The 19,960-nt window shown below is 35.6% G+C and overlaps 1 long non-coding RNA gene across 1 annotated transcript; it reads left to right on the top strand.

Moving 5' to 3' along the window:
- The first annotated feature begins 893 nt into the window (after positions 1 to 893).
- LOC123666562 lies at positions 894 to 18,813 on the top strand. The gene is made up of 3 exons (XR_006745276.1): positions 894 to 969; positions 17,436 to 17,442; positions 18,801 to 18,813. It is a non-coding gene; the product is annotated as an uncharacterized LOC123666562 (long non-coding RNA).
- Positions 18,814 to 19,960: the final 1,147 nt, after the last annotated feature.

The raw sequence follows: 19,960 nt of genomic DNA, 5'->3' as shown, positions 1-19,960 counted from the left end.
TTCCCGCCATTCTCCGAAACCCTTCTTATGTAGTTCCGTTATTAATTGACTCCGTGACGAGAGTTTTTATTGTAAGACCCGCCATTAAGTCTCTGAGTATATTTATAACTCGACAACTTCACCAACACGTCTTAGATTTCTTTAGCGCCATATTATTTGTAGTTATAATTGATATGTTCAAGTCTCAGTCGGTCTAGCCTAAAATGAAAAAGTTTTTTTTTTTTTTTTAATATCATTAGATCGCCAAACAAGCGTACAGCTCACCTGATGGTAAGAAATTACCGTAGCTTATAGACGCCTGCAACACCAGCAGCATCGCAAGCGCGTTGCCGACCCAATCTCCAATCCCCCGCAGGAGCTCTGGTCACCTTAGTCACCAACAGGAACACAATACTGCTTGAAAACAGTATTGTTTAGCTGTGGTCTTCTGTAAGGTCGAGGTACTACCCCAGTCGGGCTGCTCCATATTTTGAGCTGGAAATTCCTGCTGTGCCCTACCTCAGTTAGTAGTGTATGTTTGCCGTGCTTCACCTCGAAAGTACTGAATTATTGAATAAAGGCACAGATTGAATTCAAAGTAAGTTCATTCTACAACTTGAATACTTTTAATAGTTTTTATCAAAAAGTTCAGCAGGATTTCACGGGAGCGTGCAAGGTGAAAAAAAAAAAGGTTGTCTGTAAAGTCGGTTTAAGGACGATAGTTTTAGGTGATAACGTCATAAAGAAACATTGATGAAAAATTCATACTTTTATGAATTGTATTGAATTATTATCGCTGAATTATTTCGAACTGCTCTGACGTTGAGAAAAGAGATAATTGTGTCACAAGCCAACGCTTGGGCCGATCGTGCCTCTCTACCGCTTGTTCCATGCTCTCGCTTGCATGCTCAGGATCAGGTGGAACGTGACACTTTTTCGTGCGTGCAGCCGGTGTTCATCGATTATAAGACGTTATCACGTTACAAAATTGTCACCCCAATTTAGCAATTTCAGTTTGGACTGCACGTGTCCTGAAGTGGTGGCAGTGTCTTCATCAACCTAGTGTGCAGCCTCCGGTCAGCTCGACTGACAATTTACACAAGATCGTCGCAAGAGGCTGGCCGGAAGGCCTAAATCTACAATATACTTCAGCCAGAGCAACCCGTAACGAAATCTTAAGCAACAGGAATTGATGCTGCTGCTGCAGGTGTTCGACTACTAACTGCGTTCCTTCGAATAGGGGGTTCTTTAGGTGTAGATCACGATGCGCGTACATAAATCCTTCGCCCACTTTTAAAGTTTTAAGACATCCAACAAGTACTTCTTGAGCTATCTCTAATAATGCGTACTAACTTGACAAATTTTTCGTCTACGGTGTATTACTGGTCGATATAATTGAAGTCAGTTTGTCAGGTTTGCAAGCAAACACAATTATTATGTATAAAATTTCATTGCAAATCGGTTAAGTAGTATTTGCATAGCACGGTTACAAATATCCATTAACTTCTGCGTTCATAATGCTAATAGTCAGTAAGATACATCCGACATGACAACGAGAAGTGAACGTAAAATATTTAGGCAAGTAACGGCAAGCGGTAAACAATGAAATATTACAGCGAATCATCGTCTCGACAATCGACGTATAAAACACGAGAGGAAGAAGATAAAAATAAACATTTAAACGCTTCATAAACGCGGCCCTATAATAACGTATTATCTCTTGAGTCTACAGTGAAAATTAAAAATCGTCGACTGCAAACACAATTTGAGAGAGTAAACAAGTCGGGTTAGGCTTATCGCACACCGAGTCCCGCGCTGTCTGACGTGGACCGACTGCTCTGGAGACTACTCGGTATATTGCGATGGAATGTTGGTAGTACTGAAAGATTAAAAGAGGATGTCTTCCAATATTTTTGCCCCCATGTCAAGCTTACATTTATATAATAACTATATCTGTATAGTTGTTAATACGTATTACAATAATTTACAAATTTTCTTAAACAACTAGGTCGGCAAACAAGCGTAAGGCTCACCTGATGGTAAGCGATTACCGTAGCTTATGGACGCCTGCAACACCAGAAGCATCGCAAGCGTTTCAGACCTTACCCTAATCCCTCCCCGTCCAATCTCCCCTCCCCCAGGAGCTCTGGCCACCTATACTCACCACAAGAACACAACACTGCTTGAAAGCAGTATTATTTAGCTGCGATCTTCTGTAAGGTCGAGGTACTTCCCCAGTCGGACTGCTCCAGGTTTTGAACAGGATATTTCTTGCTATCCCCTCTCTCAATTAAATAATCAGTAAAATCATATGAAATTTTTATAAAAATAGTTATACGTCAGTGGACGAAGGGCTTAGGGCTAGTCCGTGTTGGCGAGGTTTTGTCTCTGCGCTAATTAATCTCGAGATAACAGAGAGGGAGACCGCTCTGAGTTTCTTTTAAAGCTCGAGCACCATCTGTGGAACGTAAGAGATATTACTTTACTGTTCCCAGGATAGTTCTAGAATACATATAATTGTAAAAATATCTTGACGAATATTTTTAACTTATTTAACTTAATTAAAAACTTGTCGAGATTCCTAGATCGAGATTCAAGACACTTGTAGACACGTCGCTAGCTGTGTCAATAATTATTTAAAGTTTAAAAAAACAGTAACACACTAACCATATGCATATGTATGGGTGTAATGTGTAATCATACAAGATAACACGGATCTTAAATTATAAGATAATTGATTTCACCATTTACATATAACTGATATTACTCCAATGTTTGGGAATGTTGTAAATGAAATTCGACATACAAAATTGGAAATATTTACTTGAAATATCGTTGATACTTAGATTGCAAATTTTAAAGGAAAAACTTGTTATTCTATTGTCTGGATATTTTCTTAGGTGTTAACATGAAATAATAAATTTTAGTCTTATGAGACATAATTGTGTTTGCTCGCAAACGAAAAAAAAACCGACTTCAATTACATCAACTAGTAATACAAGAGATCAGAAGAAAAGTAGATCGACTAAAAAATAGTCAAGTACCAACGCGTTATCAAAGATTACTCAAAAAGCAGTTATCAGATCTCGGTAAAATTTATATGTGACCACATGATAAACATCAGCTTTCGATTAAATTAAAAATTATCAAAATCGGTACACCCAGTAAAAAGTTATTGCGGATTTTCGAGAGTTTCCCTCGATTTGTCTAGGATCCCATCATCAGATCCTGGTTTCCTTATCATGGTACCAAACTAGGGATATCCCCTTTCCAACAAAAAAAGAATTATCAAAATCGGTACACCCAGTAGAAAGTTATGTGGTATAATACAACGTAGGTCGACGAAAAAAGCGTCAAGTAAAAACGCATTATTAGATATAATTCGAAAAGTAGTTGTTAGATCTCAAATAAATTTAAATGGGACCAATCGGCACACACCACCTTTCGATTAAAACAAAATTTGTCGAAATCGGTCTACCCGGTCAAAAGTTCTGATGTAACATACAAAAAAAAAAAAAAAAAAAAAAAAAATACAGTCGAATTGAGAACCTCCTCCTTTTTTCGAAGTCGGTTAAAAAGCAATGAGAAGATCCTTCATAAAGTAACCTGCCCTCTTGGGGCGAAACAGAAGGGGAAAAAATATTATGACTTATTATATACACTAACTCTATATACTTGATAGGGGAATGTACTTAATCAAACTATTTCGGTGTAGTAAAGCGCCGAGGCTAGTAACTGTTGTGTTACTAACGTTTGATTAAATCTAGCTAAAAGTTATTAATTTTATCTGATAATTTTGTGTTATTTGAAATAATTTTTATTTTACTTAGCAGTAAATTATATTAATATAATGCATACGCCATTTGGTAATTTATATTAATACGTAAAGCAAAATCTTTGTACCCCTTTTTACGAAAATAGCGCGGACGGAGGATTATGAAATTTCGCATACTTCTAGTTTATATGTATAGAGAAGGAGTGCAGAATGCTAATAGTTTTTAAAAAATATTCATAAAAATACACTAAATTAATAAAAAAATATCACACACACTACCGTGTATTTGACACATACACGTACATAATTATATTCTATTATTTATCATTATAGAAGTCTTTGACAACAGACCCTTATAATGTTTAATGTTCAAACTTATAATTTAAATTAATCATGATCGAGTTTCGACCGCTGGCGACCACTAGTTAAATGTAATTACATTTACAACGACATTTTCGACAGTTAATTGACTTTGTATAAGACGGTTAAATGTTAAGAGACAATGGCACATTCAGTGTGACGGTTAACTGGAGTGAATTTGTTAAAAATATAGGAAATTGTGTGCACCTATGAAGCAGTCAAGTAAAAACGCATTATTACATATAACTCGAAAAGTAGTTGTTAGATTTCAAATAAATTTAAATGGGACCAATTGACACACACCACCTTTCGATTAAAACAAAATTTGTCGAAATCGGTCCACCCGGTCAAAAGTTCTGATGTAACATACTTAAAATAATTGTGTTTGCTCGCAAACGAAAAAAAAACCGACTTCAATTACATCGAAGAGTAATACAACGTAGATCGACGAAAAAATAGTAATACTTTGTTCGTATTCCATTTAACGCGACATTATAAAATTGTAGAATTATATAATGTTCTACTGTTATTTCTAACATTTTGTTAGCGATTGTAGGCAGAAATTTCATAAAAGGCCCGTCGTCGATTCGCGCGAAGCGCTGACATCGCTTATTACGGCGGGTTTTTTAGTTGAAGCGGATTTATATTGAATTACGGTTTATGTCTTTTTTATTAAAAATATGTAATGTTCATGTTTTCACACAGCTCCGATGCACGACTGGAGTTTACCCCTTCAGATCAACTGTCTAAATACTAAATAGGCACAAAAAGGCTTACTAGTCTAAGAAATATATTATTACTATATCAAATTGTAAATAAATGAATGCAATAACGCCATCTATCGGAACCTAATTGCGTTATTAGAAAACGTCTGAACGCCATCTCTAACAAGGTCATTCGTTCAGTAGATTTTACTGTTCAATTTTTTCATTCTGGGGCCTTAAATGAAAATCGATTCTTAAGGAGAAAACTCCAAAAACAGTCAAGTAAATACGCCATATAAGATATAGTTCAAAAAGTTCGAGTCAAATCTCAATTATATTTAAATGGGACCACATGACAAGCACCACCTATCGATTAAAAAAAGAATCATCGATATCGGTCCACCCAGTAAAATAGTAATGAGGTTAATATAACGTTGGTCGACGTAAAATAGCCAAGTAAATACCCAGTATTAGCGATAACTCAAAAATTAAAAGCTCAAATATATTTATAACGAATAAACTGCTACTCTCTACTCTAGTGGAATATTGTAATTTGATCGATAGTGAACGAAGTAATTTCATAACATTTTGATAGATGGCGTTGTGGCAAAGTATTGAACATGACCACAGTCGTCTTAACATCGTCAAGTAAATACGTGTCATCAAAGATTACTCAAAAATTGCTCATTATATCTCAATCATATTTAAAACGGACGACATGACAAGTATTAGCTTTTGATTTATACAAAAAAGATCAAAATCAGTGCACCCAGTAAAAAGATATAACGTATAATACAACGTAGGGTGACGAAAAAACCGTCAAGTAAATACGCAATATTAGATATAACTCACAAATTACGAATCAAATCTCAATTAAATTTGAATGGGACCACGTGACGAATAGTAGCTTTTAATTTATTTAAGAAACGTCAAAATCGGTGCACCCAGTAAAAAGTTATGAGGTATAATACAACGTAAGGTGACGAAAATAATGTCAAGTAAATACGCGTTATCAAAGATTAATCAAAAAGTAGTTATCAGATCTCGATAAAATTTATATGTGACCACATGATAAACATCAGCTTTCGATTAAAGTAAAAATTATCAAAATCGATACACCCAGTAAAAAGTTATTGCGGATTTTCAAGAGTTTCTCTCGATTTCTCTGGGATCCCATCATCAGATCCTGGTTTCCTTATCATGGTACCAAACTAGGGATATCCCCTTTCCAACAAAAAAAGAATTATCAAAATCGGTACACCCAGTAGAAAGTTATGTGGTATAATACAACGTAGGTCGACGAAAAAAGCGTCAAGTAAAAACGCATTATTAGATATAATTCGAAAAGTAGTTGTTAGATCTCAAATAAATTTAAATGGGACCAATCGGCACACACCACCTTTCGATTAAAACAAAATTTGTCGAAATCGGTCTACCTGGTCAAAAGTTCTGATGTAACATACATAAAAAAAAAAAAAAAAAAAAAAAAAAAAAAAATACAGTCGAATTGAGAACCTCCTCCTTTTTTGGAAGTCGGTTAAAAAAAATACAGTCGAATTGAGAACCTCCTCCTTTTTTGGAAGTCGGTTAAAAATGTTACCTAACTGTAACACGTTGCTAGAGACTCGAGTTGCCTCTTCCCGTAAATGTACTTTGATTAATAGATTTCACCCTTAACTTATTCAAATCTTTGACTAAGAGGTTATTAAGAGGTTAATTTATTAAAATCAATTGTGATGGCCGATGTCGAAGCAGGAGCTTCGTTTTAAAAATGTTTTAATTTTAAACGTTGTTTCTGAAAGGCCATCAATTCGTTGTCGTGGCCAAAGATTTACTTTCATTAGCTCTCTCTGTACTTTAATTATTGTGATAATTATTATATCCAATAATTTCGACTTAAAATAAAATATTTAGTTCTTTATAACGTTGTATTTTTGGAAGGACGACGTCGTTGTATGTTGGTTTAAAGGCACAAGGACAATGTTATCTGCAACACGTCTGAACAGGTTTTCTTCATGACATGTTCGACATCATGTTTTTGTTTCCTATTAAATCAACGTTCGTTGAGTCCGACTGACACGTTTCAATATCCCCCGCTACATTCCTTAAAGAGAACATTCATCATAAGATATATATGAGAGAACATATAAGAGAACAGTCATCGGCCCGATTGTTATCATCGACACCTACTCGTAATAGCCATCGTTACTTAGTGTAGGAAATTTATCTGCCGGATCGGAGTGAATATTTGTGTTTATAAAAATATTTATTTCCAATCTGGTCGTTAGTCCTTGTGGGTCTCCCCACGTCGGTCCTGGTTGTTATCATGTACACCTGATGGTGATCGTTACTCATAGTAGGGAATATATCCACCAACCCACATTGGAGCAGCATGGTGGATTAAGCTCTGATCATTCTCGTACATGGGAAAAGAGGTCCGAGCAGAGGGATATTACAGCAGGGATATAGCAGCGTACTGGATTAAGTTCTAACCTTTCTCTTAAATGGAGAAGAGCTTTTGGCTCAGTAAAGGAACATTTCATTTCAACTTTAAAATAAATATTCTCTGCATTAACTAAAAACACTTTTTTTTTGTTAATAGATTTTACGAACTTATCAATCTTCAAACAGACAAATGCACCAATGCTAACATACTAAGTAAAAAGCAAGAAAAGCGTTTATTGTTTTTTTTTATTCCGAGACTGTGTGTAATATTTGTATTAATCTATGTATTATTTATATGTATATTTATCAAAAAACAACCTTAACAGTTGACTGTATCCAGTAAGTGTACTGTAAGTTACTTAACGTAGGAACAGACGACCGTGTGTGTATGCTGTATGATATTTATTTATTTTAATTTTATAATAATCGCATTCTAGCAAAGATAATCTAAACATTTTTGAATATCATATCAAAAATTGACCGCTCCAGCGGGGTTCGAACCCGCGTCTTCGACTGACCGTGTCGGCACTCTAGCCAATTAAGCCATGGAACGATGTACCCGCTAGAAAGAAATTTTTGATATGATGATTTTTATATTCGGTTTAAGCGAACCGTGGCGCCGTCTATAGTGAGCTCTTTATAGAGATCCGTAACTATTCAAAGTTTCATATTACAATGAAAATCTTTGACAGGAGACGACACCATGCTATTTTTATTAAAAAAATCATTTCAAGAATTCCTAATGTGTGGTTAGCACAAAAATAAAATCGAAGATAATCTAATTAAATATTTTCTAAAAAACCAGTTACAGTGTGATATCACACATGTCTTACAGAGTGAAATTATAATGAATAATAATTAATAATAATTGAGAGCTACTACAAGAGTTTTAATTAGCCGTGTCAAGATTTGCGCAGTCTGAATGTCAAAGCGACTAAAATGTTGGCACACTGTTTTCTCGTAGATTGTTGTTTTGTTATTCTTATTATCTACAATATGGTTGGGTGTTGGATTGTTTGCACTTCCAAAAAGTCTAGACTAGTGGTTTTGTATTTGTAGTTGTTAATTCCATTATCTATACCATAAAATAATTTGAGTACCCTGCCTTACACACAGTGGGAAATATTTTGTTCATAATTATGTTTGCCCGCAACAAAAACCCGACTTCAATTACATCGACAAGTAATACAACGTAGGTAGACGAAAAAATAGTCAAGTAAATACGCGTTATGAAAGATTACTCAAAAAGTATTCATATAATCTCGATAAAATTTAAATCAGACCACAAAACAAGCATTAGATTCCGATTATAACAAGAATCATGAAAATCGATACACCCAGTGTAAAGTTATGTGGTATAATACAACGTGGGTCGACGAACATATTATATTCAAGTCATCATTACAGCCTATAGAGTCCACTGCTGGACATAGGCCTCCACAAGTTTACGCCAAAAATAACGTGAACTCATGTGTTTTGCCCATAGTCACTACGCTGGGCAGGCGGGTTGGTGACTGCAGGGCTGGCTTTGTCGCACCGAAGACGCTGCTGCCCGTCTTCGGCCTGTATAATGCGTATATTCAAGTCAATACGCATTATTAGATATAACTCAAAAGGTACTTGCCAAATTTCGATTAAATTTAAATGAGACAAAATTACAAGAACTACCTTTCGATAAAAAAAAGAAGAATCATCGAGATCGGTCTCCACCATAACAAGGTCTGAGGTAACATACATTAAATAAAAATAGACGACAATGTATGTGTATGCTATAAAATAATAATTATTTCTTATTTATTTTCGTGTTACCCACACTTTAGGGATTTCTTAACATTTTATCACTATCGCCGTTCAGTACTAACTGTCCTCTGAAGGCCCCGTTGTTCAGAGCTACGCGTTACCTTGTGTTTAGTTGATGGATAAATGTATGAAAGGCAGTCGGAGGTCGCGTCCTGCGAGACCGGGAGCTCGCTTAGATGTATCTCGCGCGTTTCTGCATGTTTATACACGGCTGGAAATATGAATGGAGGTATTTAGTGAAATTACCTGTAATATTATGAAGGTAAATATATATTACTTGCCATATTACTAAATAGTACTTTTTGTATATTTATATTGTATTTTTGTATCTGCTATCCTGCAATGGAACAGCGTGGAGGCCTATGCCTAGCAGTGGGATGTTAAAAACTAAATCGTGTCGTGATCGTGATTGTATTTTTTTTTATCTTAATGTAAGATAAAAAATTGCTTCACACCTAACGATCTTCAGTAGAGAGTGTATCCTGTGTTAGGAGTCCCGAAACATAGATTACAAGCACACACGCACAAAATATGACAAACATTTTTATGACCTATTCTAATTGTTTCTAACACATATACATATGACGATTCGCCAATGTGTCGTCAGACTGAAACAATTTTTATGAGATTAAGTGACTTTAAAATCATACATGCTTAGACGTTTGTGACTTAATACCTTGTAAAAATAAGTTAATAGCTGGGGACCAATTGGAAATCAGAAAATCTAGAACAAAACAGATACATTTATCTTGAAAAAAAAATTAAGACGGGTATAACTACAAGATGCAGCTGATGACTATGAATAAAATCATACAACACACATCTTTGTGACTGACGATTCCTGACTCGAGTCTAGGTGTGATATTCACATATGCAACGTGTACTTCTAAATTAGTTTTTTTTAATATAAAAGACAGGCGTAACCTTAAGAAGTTTAACTGAGGTAGAGCATAGCAGGAAATTTCCTGTTTAAAATCTGGGGCAGCCCAACTGGGGAGCTACCTGGACCTTCCAAAAGAACACAGCTAAATACCTAGTATTGCCTTCAAGCAGTGTTGTGTTCCTGTGGTGAGTAAGGTTGCGATACTCCTAGTATTGCAGACCTCTGTAAGCTACGGTAATCGCTTTCCATCAGGTGAGCCGTACGCTTGTTTGTCGACCTAAGTAGTTGTATATGAAACAATAACCGTATACTCTTTTTAAAACGTGTCAAGCCGTTACTATTATAGTTTCACAGTTTAGCTTCGTTGTAAGTTTACATTACTTTTAGTTGAAGTTCTTAGAGCGCGAGGAAGGCACCGGAAGAGTTCGTCGTTTAGTTTGAACGCGCCTGTTTCGGGTCGTAATCTTTAATTATTAGAGAGTTAGTATTATAAAGAAGATTTTAGGCTGTATAACATTACGATATGACATCAGAAAAAAAACATTTATATGCCCAACATATATCGCCATATATCACCCAGCTGTCTCTCATCTATATAAACTTCCGAACGAATGCATTTATAATGCGGTCACTCAATTTTGAGTTCGTTATTATTATATATTATAGAGTAAGGTTCGTTACATCATTCTCTGCCCGACTGGGGACCACCACTTTACAGAAGATCACATCTAAATAATACTGCTTTCAAGCAGTGTTGTGTTCCTGTGGTGAGTGAGGTGACCAGAGCTCCTTGGGGGATTGAGGGTAGGGTCTATAAGCTACTGTAGTCACTTGCCATCCGGTGAGCTTAAGCTTGTTTCTCGACTTAGTTGTTTAAAAATAATTGTGTTTGCTCGCAAACGAAAAAAAAACCGACTTCAATTACATCAACTAGTAATACAAGAGATCAGAAGAAAAGTAGATCGACTAAAAAATAGTCAAGTAACAACGCGTTATCAAAGATTACTCAAAAAGCAGTTATCAGATCTCGGCAAAATTTATATGTGACCACATGATAAACATCAGCTTTCGATTAAATTAAAAATTATCAAAATCGGTATACCCAGTAAAAAGTTATTGCGGATTTTCGAGAGTTTCCCTCGATTTGTCTAGGATCCCATCATCAGATCCTGGTTTCCTTATCATGGTACTAAACTAAGGATATCCCCTTTCCAACAAAAAAAAGAATTATCAAAATCGGTACATCCAGTAGAAAGTTATGTGGTATAATACAACGTAGGTCGACGAAAAAAGCGTCAAGTAAAAACGCATTATTAGATATAACTCGAAAAGTAGTTGTTAGATCTCAAATAAATTTAAATGGGACCAATTGGCACACAAAACCTTGCGATTAAAACAAAATTTGTCGAAATCGGTCTACCCGGTCAAAAGTTCTGATGTAACATACATAAAAAAAAAAAAAAAAAATACAGTCGAATTGAGAACCTCCTCCTTTTTTCGAAGTCGGTTAAAAACAATAATATATATAATTATGTGCAAAAAAGTATTATGGTGTACGAAGTACATGTTAGTTCGTTTAGATATAAATAAGCCTTTATATTTTTTATTTCTTTGTTCTGGTAGCGAGCTGATAAACATTGCGCTCCACGATCCGACTCCAAGAAAATTCTAATTGAGATGTTTTTAAGGATTATTTATATTTTAACTTGATACTAATAATATTTGACATAGGTAATTAAAATCACTAATATAAATAAAATAGATCCTGAAGTCAACGACCTTGAGAATGAAACTCTGGAACGAGTGTCCTGGAACTACACAACACATAAAAAAAGAGTGTGCTTTAGACCACATGTCTGAAGTAGACCTACTTTAGTTCCACCTAACTTATATCTTCCTCTTGAGTTCCGTTCGCCTCGCTCGATCACACTTTTCGTCACGCTTTCACGCATTCACCAGCTTACTTACTCCCCAAGTCAAGCGTGCGTAAAGACGTTTTACTTCAAAAGAAACTAACGCCCAGATCACACCAATGCCTGAAACGTATCATCATCATCATCATCATTCCAGCCTATTGCAGTCCACTGCTGGACATGGGCCTCCACAAGTTCGCGCCAAAAATGCGTATGAAAACTGAAACATATGTATGGCCTTTATATCTATTTGCGCGTCACTTTACTGAAAAATATTTTTTTGATTCCTGATTTAAAAATATACGAGCTATTCAATACGACCTCTAGCTCCAATAGTTTCGGCAATTTTTTTAATATAAAAAAGAGGTCTTCGCTCAATAGTTTTTGTCACTTTAACGTTTTTTTTTTTGTAACACTAGGTCGGCAAACAAGCGTACAGGTCACCTGATGGTAAGCGATTACCGTAGCTTATAGACGTCTGCAACACCAGAAGCATCGCAAGCGCGTTGCCGACCAAATCCCCAATCCCCACAGGAGCACAATACTGCTTGAAAGCAGTATTATTTAGCTGTGATCTTCTGTAAGGTTTAAATTAGTAGACGATATGTCACGACCTGAGTCTCCTTTGAGTGGGTGCAGTGTTCTATTCCCATCTCGATATAATAAGGCTATCAAACATATAAAATAACTCGACATATAGTTTTCCGTTACTAAAATAGATTAACAACCTCATTCCAAAATTATGACGTATATTCATAGAGCCAATAAAAGTATATATGTATGTTTGTCCGCGCATCACGTTAATCTACGGAATAAAGTTTGATGCGATTTTCGCAGTTCTACGCCTCTCTGCATCTCGTTTATTCATAGTAGGGAATATATCCGACAACCCGCATTGGAGCAGCAATTAAGCTGTGTTCCTTCTCCTACACGGGGAAGAAGCCTAAATAAGATATTACAGGCTGGAGCGATTTAAGTCGAAGGAATATCTCACAATGTGTTTAGAGGTTGACACAAATGTACAGATCTTATGACGGTCGGTTGTCACGCGGACCGCAGACCGCAGCTTCTCAGCTACACGTGTAACTCTTGTAGACAAAAATATACTATAATTAGAAACAATATTTAGAAACATCAATGGAATTGATATTGTGAAGAGATTACGTATTTCATTGAACACATGAATAAAAAGAAATAATAAAAAATATAAAACATTCATTGTATTTAAAGCATTAATTTATTTTATATTTTTATATCAAAGAAATTAAAATGAATTAATTTTATGAAAAAGAAAACAATCTTTAAGACTTTTATCATAAAGATATATTTCTATTTCTATTTTATAAGATTAAAGATTTACAATGTTTAATGAAAGTAAATAATAACGATACTTTAAATTTAAAGATGAAAGACTGACTAAGGCCTAACTATTTAATTTCACAATTTTAATTTGACAGAGTCTAAGCGTTTGTTTAAAATATTAAACGCTTCAGCCTGTAATATCCCACTACTGGGCATAGGCCTCTTTCCCCATGTAGGGGAAGGATCAGAGCTTAATCCACCACGCTGCTCTAATGCTGGTTGGCGGATATATTCCCTACTATGAGTAACGATCGCTATCAGGTATACATGATAACAAGGACTGCATAAACACCCAACCACGGCAAATACCTGTATGGCCAATACAAATGTTTGTCATGTGCGGGGATCGAATCCGCAACCGCCAGCGCAACAGGTATTAAAATCATTACAAAATAAATATAATCTAATAAAACCAAATTTAACGCAATATTTTCAATAGCCTTTGTTATAAAATAGTAGAAACCCTTGTCTGAAGTCATTTAAGAACACAATACTTAAGTAAAATGCATGTACCGGAGTAGATAAGAACGGATCGCATATAAAAATCCATTTTAGAACTCCGACATCAAACATGCACTCATACATCCCTTAACAGATTTCAATGTGCTCGATAAATGGAGGAACGCTCAATTTTTCATGTTTGCATACACTCAACCACACGAACACACTCGATACACAAGCACTCGGCTATAGGCTTTATTTTTTACGACGTTAGGTTTAAAGTCGTATGCTCGTGTTCGTATGTGGCGATATTGTCAAACATTGAATTTTTTACGCTTGAAACGTGAGCTGACATAACTTACTCGCCTACTCTCGAACACAAATATTGTATCATTGTTAATATCTGAGTTTAATCTATTGTGATATATTTGGATGTGTGGAGTTCATTGTGACACTATCGATTTGATATTAAACATTATAAATCTTCATTATATTCTTAAGCTGTGTGGCTACGGCAGTAAAGATTTAGCCACCCTCTCTCTTCCCGTCGGTGTCGTAAGAGGCGATCAAGGGATAACACAGTACTACTGGCTTTGAAATACACAGGCCGAAGACGGGCAGCAGCGTCTTCGATGCGACAAAGCCAGCCCTGCGGTCACCAACCCGCCTGCCCAGCGTGGTGACTATGGGCAACACACACGAGTTCACACCATTTTTGAAGCGGACTTGTAGAGGCCCATGTCCAGCAGCCTGTGATAGGCTGAGTGATGATATAATTATATTCTTTGACTAGCCCGTTGGCGCAGTTTGTAGTGGCTCTGAGTCTGAGTGTAATATGTGTATTTATACATGAATTATTTCTATGTATATTTATCAAAAACAAAAAAAAAAACAAAAAAAAATTGCTACAACAGTTGACTGTTACCTAACAGACGACCGCGCGCGCGCGTGCGCGTGTGTGTGTGTGTGAGCGCGCGCGTGCGTGCGTGCGTGCGTGCGTGCGTGCGTGCGTGCGTGCGTGTTGTAAGATATGTATTTATTTATGTAAAATAGTGGATAAAATGAAACAGAAGAAAATTTTTTAGAAATTGCAGTGAGGAACGGCCGTAAAATCTTGCACCACTCCACCAGGTCGGTCATATTTAACACGTAATTAAAATTAAACAACGATAATGTTTATTTTCTCAAACTATAACAGAATTAACGTTTCCAAGACTTAAGAGACGGGAGATAACATTTAAAACAAACAGTTGGAAACCATTTAATTGAAACTCAAGGTTGGAACCCACAAAGTTTGACATCGTGATGTCGCGCCACACTTACATCTCACATTCATACACGTATGTATTAATAAATAACTTTCATAACTAAATTACTAAATATACACGAACACCGGAGCTAAGCTATTTGTCTCAACACTAATTATTTATATTATGAGGTTGAGTGCATAAGGAAATATCATGCTTAAGATCTGGAGCAGTCTGATTGGACAAGTACCTTAACTGTACAGAGGATCAGCAAAATTGTAGTGTTCTCAAGTAGTTTTGTGTTCCTGTGGTGAGTAAAATGGCCAGAGCTCCTGGGATAGTAAGGCAACGCGCTTTCAATACTCCCGATGTTATAGGCGTTTATAGTCGATGGTATCCGCTTACCATCAGAAAGATCATACGCTAGATTCTTTCAATTAAAGAGTAAGTTCCAAAAATTACAGAATATTTCAATATTTGCGACTATTGACAATTGACTTGATTCCTGGAGACTGAAGACGGAGTGATAGTTGTATTTAAAAATGTAGAATGATAGTACGGTAGTTGTAGGTGGCGGAGCGGCGCCGGCTGCGGCGACATCAGACAATATCCGCGGAGCGAGTCTCGACTTGTTCCACTGACTCCCTTATACTTTTCGGAGCATTACACTTTAATATGTCGGCACACAATGTACCGTTATCATGAGAGCAAAATTATATTTCTCTTTTATACTATACTAGTTATGTCCTGCAGTTTCATCCGCGTTCATTTGAGAAAAATTATACTGAAATGTTAAATAGGGTCCTTCTTCGGTAAATAGACACGCATAAAAAAATTCAATTTGAACCAGTAGTTCCTATCATTAGGACATTCAAACAAACAAACAAACTCTTCAGCTTGATAATATTAGTATGGATTTTTTTACGTCTGCGAGCAAACACAATTATATTTCGCTAAGAACTAGTACTTGGAGTGTATTAAAATAACTCATAATTAAACACAGAGCGGACAGATTTTTCAAGTTTTTAACTTGTCAGAAGTTTTGTAAGACTTATTTAACTTTTTAAGCTGCTTCGTTAAAGGAACGATTTATTACTTTGACTAAATCGTTTTAATTAGGAAATGGAGGAATTAACAAAAAAAAAATACGATTGTGCATTAGACCACGTTTTTAGTTGCCCCTACAGTAATATACGAAACGATATCTTCACTAACTTATATCTCCCTCTCAATTTCCGTTCGCTTCGCCCGATGACACTTTTTGTAACGCTCTCGTCGCATGTTCACCAGCTTACTCTCCAAGTTAAGTGAGCGTTGAGTTTTACTTAATAATAAAAATTAATACTTAATATAAATTAATACATTTAAATTTATGTTCATATGGCGTTTACATATATACAAATATACAAATATTTATCTTACATATATGTAAAATTGGAAAAATCAAAATTCTACATCAATTATAAAAATAACGTGAAGCTAAATTTAAAACCCGATGAAGTCGATTTAATAAGTAAAAAACTCTCCGCTAACGTAATTTTGAGCTTTGAGAATAACTGTTCGTCTACTATAAGCTAATTACAATACTATTTTCAACCGACTTCAAGACAAGGAGGTTCGCAATCCGATTCCTTGTTGTGTGTCCCTGTTTAAATTCACGAGTAGAGTTTGAGTTACCTCTAATAAAAATGAGTATTGTATTACTATACTTTTGATTTTGCTACTAGGTCGGCAAATAAGCTGACAGCTGACCCTGATGCAACCGATTACCGTATTGACCTGATGGTATGCGATTACCGTAGCTCGCAAGTACATTGCCGACCCTATCCCCAATCCCGCCAGGAGCTCTGGTCACCTTACTCACCACAGGAACACAATACTGTTTGAAAACAGTATTATTTAGCTGTGATCTTCTGTAAGGTCGAGGTACTATTCCAGTCGGGCTGTTCCAGATTTCAAGCAGTATATTTCCTTCTGTGTCTCACCTCAGTTGACCTAACCTAACGCCGGATACCTACAGCCAATATTTTAAGAAATATCGATAAAGCTATTAAGATGTAGGATAAGGAGGTATTCGGTCCGTCCTCTTAGTTCATGATTGAAGAATGTAACTTTAATACATTTAAGTAACTGTCAAAATATGTGTATTACTTGAATGATAAAAGATTGTAAGACTGTTTGTAGGCTTAAAGGGCTAACATATGGAACTACTGAACCAATGATTTAGATGATAAAGATGTGTGGACTTAGTGACGCTGTATTTCAGGCATGATATTAGGTACTAATTTTGTACCGTAACACAGTTTCTATATCTATATATCTATACATATAATAAAATGGTAGGAAAGTCAAAACTGTACATTGAATATTTTTTTTAAAATAATACTTGGGGTGTGATCTACAATCGATACCGAAGCCAAAAATATAGTTTTTAGAATTTTTGTCTGTTTGTCTGTACGTATGTCCGCGATAAACTCAAAAAGTACTGCATGGATTTACTTCAAATTTGGCACGAATATTATTAAGAAGTTGGGTCAACATATAGGCTACAAATTATCACGCTATCATCTACGGGGAATGAGCAGTGAACCTTTCTTTCTTCAACGAATTTTATAACAACGTGTAATCTGTAATCTTAAAAGAGTTACTGCGGAGTTTCTTGCCGGTTCTTCTCCGCAGAATCTACATTCCAAATTGGTGGTAGCTTCACTTTTAATAATTGTGTTTGCAGGCAAACGAAGAAAAACCCACTTCAATTATATCGACAAGTAATACAACGTAGGTAGACGAAAAATTATTCAAGTAAATACTCAAAGATTACTATAATCAAAGATTACTCCAAAAGTTGTAATCAGATCTCGATGAAATTTAAATGTAACTACATTATAAACATCGGCTTTCGATTAAAATAAAAATCATCAAAATCGTTACACCCAGTAAAAAGTTATGCGGATTTTCGAGAGTTTCCCTCGATTTCTCTAGGATCCCAGCATTAGATCCTCGTTTCCTTATCATAGTACCAAACTAGGGATATCTCCTTTCCAACAATAAAGAATTATCAAAATCGGTTCATAAACGAAGGAGTTATCCCCGAACATACATAAAAAAAAATATATACGGTCGAATTGAGTAACCTCCTCCTTTATTTGAAGTCAGTTAAAAATAATAATCAATTAAAAAAAAATAATTTTTAAATTGGCGATTCGGAGGTGCTTGTGAAGCCTGTTTGAATAAAATTTTCAAACTTTTCAATATTTAACAAAAATACGATAGAAATATTTTTCTTTTTTACTCAGTATGTTTGTTGTGTATGATAAAGTAAATGAAAAGCAATAAAATAAAAAAGGAAATGTCTTAAAAGAGTCGCTCCATCTGACTTCATTGCCTACGTTCAACAGTCTCAAATTAAGATAAAAAGTAAACAAACACATTTTCTTTTCATGTAAATATTTTCAAAGGATTTTCCTTATCGTATTAGCGCGAAAACATTAAGCCAAGTTCCGCGGTATCTTGTGCTCCGAAAAACTACAGAAGCTTTAGCGAGCTTCAGGCAGCAGGTAGGGGGCGAGGCTAACGATCGCTTTTTACGCTGTTCCGTTTTTATCAAGTCAATCTGCCCGCAGACGGTAGTTCTTGATGGGCTTGAGGCAATCCGTTGTTTTTTTTTTATATAAATACTTCTCGTGGGACTGAGCCTTGGTATCAATGGAAAATTGGTGTCATAATTATGTTATCGAAGAAATAATGTGGGTTGAGATGTTGTTTATTTTAAAAAATATTTTTAAATAATTTTATTATTTGATGTGTAAGAAACTTATATCTGACACTACGGGGAACCCAATGCATAAGTTAAGTTGATTACAAATAATATTATTTATAATAGTCCCACAGATTTTTTGTATTAGTATACTGTGTTCGCGACTTTGTTCGCTTGATATTTAACAAAAAAAATGTCAAAGTAATCTAAAGTAGCCTAAAATGCTCCTTATACATCAGCTATCTGTCAGTGAAAGTCCCGTCAAAACCGGTCCAGCCGTTTCAGAGATTAGCCGGAACAAACAGACAGATGGACAAAAATTGAAAAAATGTGGTATATGTACCGTGTACACATCCATATGCATTTCGTAAAAAGCGGTTCTTTTAATATTAAAAAACAGACACTCCATTTTTATTTATATGTATAGATAAAATAACATTAAATTTGAACTTTTAAAACACAAATCAAGTAAAACAATCAATAAAATCGAATAAAAATAATAATAATAATTCTAAGTAACTATAATATAATTTAAAACGTTAGTCTCAAATGTCCAATGTAAAGGAGCTTTGATCTTATTTAAATCTCCGGGAGTTTAAATCTAAGTTATTGTGAGAGTATGAATCAGGTGTTAATGCTTTTGTTACTGAAGAAGTCGAGATTTTTGGCTAATCCTGGGAAAATTACAAGCTATCGCAGTAAGCTAATATATATAGTTCTAAGATGCCTGATAATATTCATTATCACTGTCAATTTTGTATGTAAATATAAAACACTGTGTCACGGTTCCCCTGGTCTATTAGAGATGTAAATAAAACCAGGGTACCATGAACTAAAAAAATTTATTAAATTAATTAACCCGGTGAGGTAGAAAAATAAAAAATGTACGTATATGGGCGGGGTCGAGCACCCAATTCACACAAGCTCCAAATGCAGTTCGGCTCAGGTACTCTCCTGGTTCGCCGTGCAGGTGATATTCCCGGGAGTCGCGTGGCAGGATTCCGCTTTCGACCGGGGGCGGCAGGAACGGGTAGTTCAAGACCCGGCGGAGTGCACTCTCGTCGTTGGGGTTAGGTGGAAACGTCGAAATTGGTTTGAACGTCGTAATTGGTGAGCCAAACGTCGAAATCGGTGACCCAATCGTCGAACCCTGGAACGCGCCATCAAAATATAAAAATAATCGTTCCAGCACTATTTGCAAACATCCACGGCACTGCGTTACAAAAGAAAGCACCTAAATTGTAGCAGTAGTGCCGTGGAATCATAAAGCCAGAAGCGGAGATAATTATTTTTT

This window comes from Melitaea cinxia, chromosome 26 (assembly GCF_905220565.1).
Source record: "Melitaea cinxia chromosome 26, ilMelCinx1.1, whole genome shotgun sequence".
Taxonomy (NCBI): Eukaryota; Metazoa; Arthropoda; class Insecta; order Lepidoptera; family Nymphalidae; genus Melitaea; species Melitaea cinxia.
Note: the sequence above shows the minus strand (reverse complement) of the source record. Positions and strands in the feature narration are given on the sequence as shown.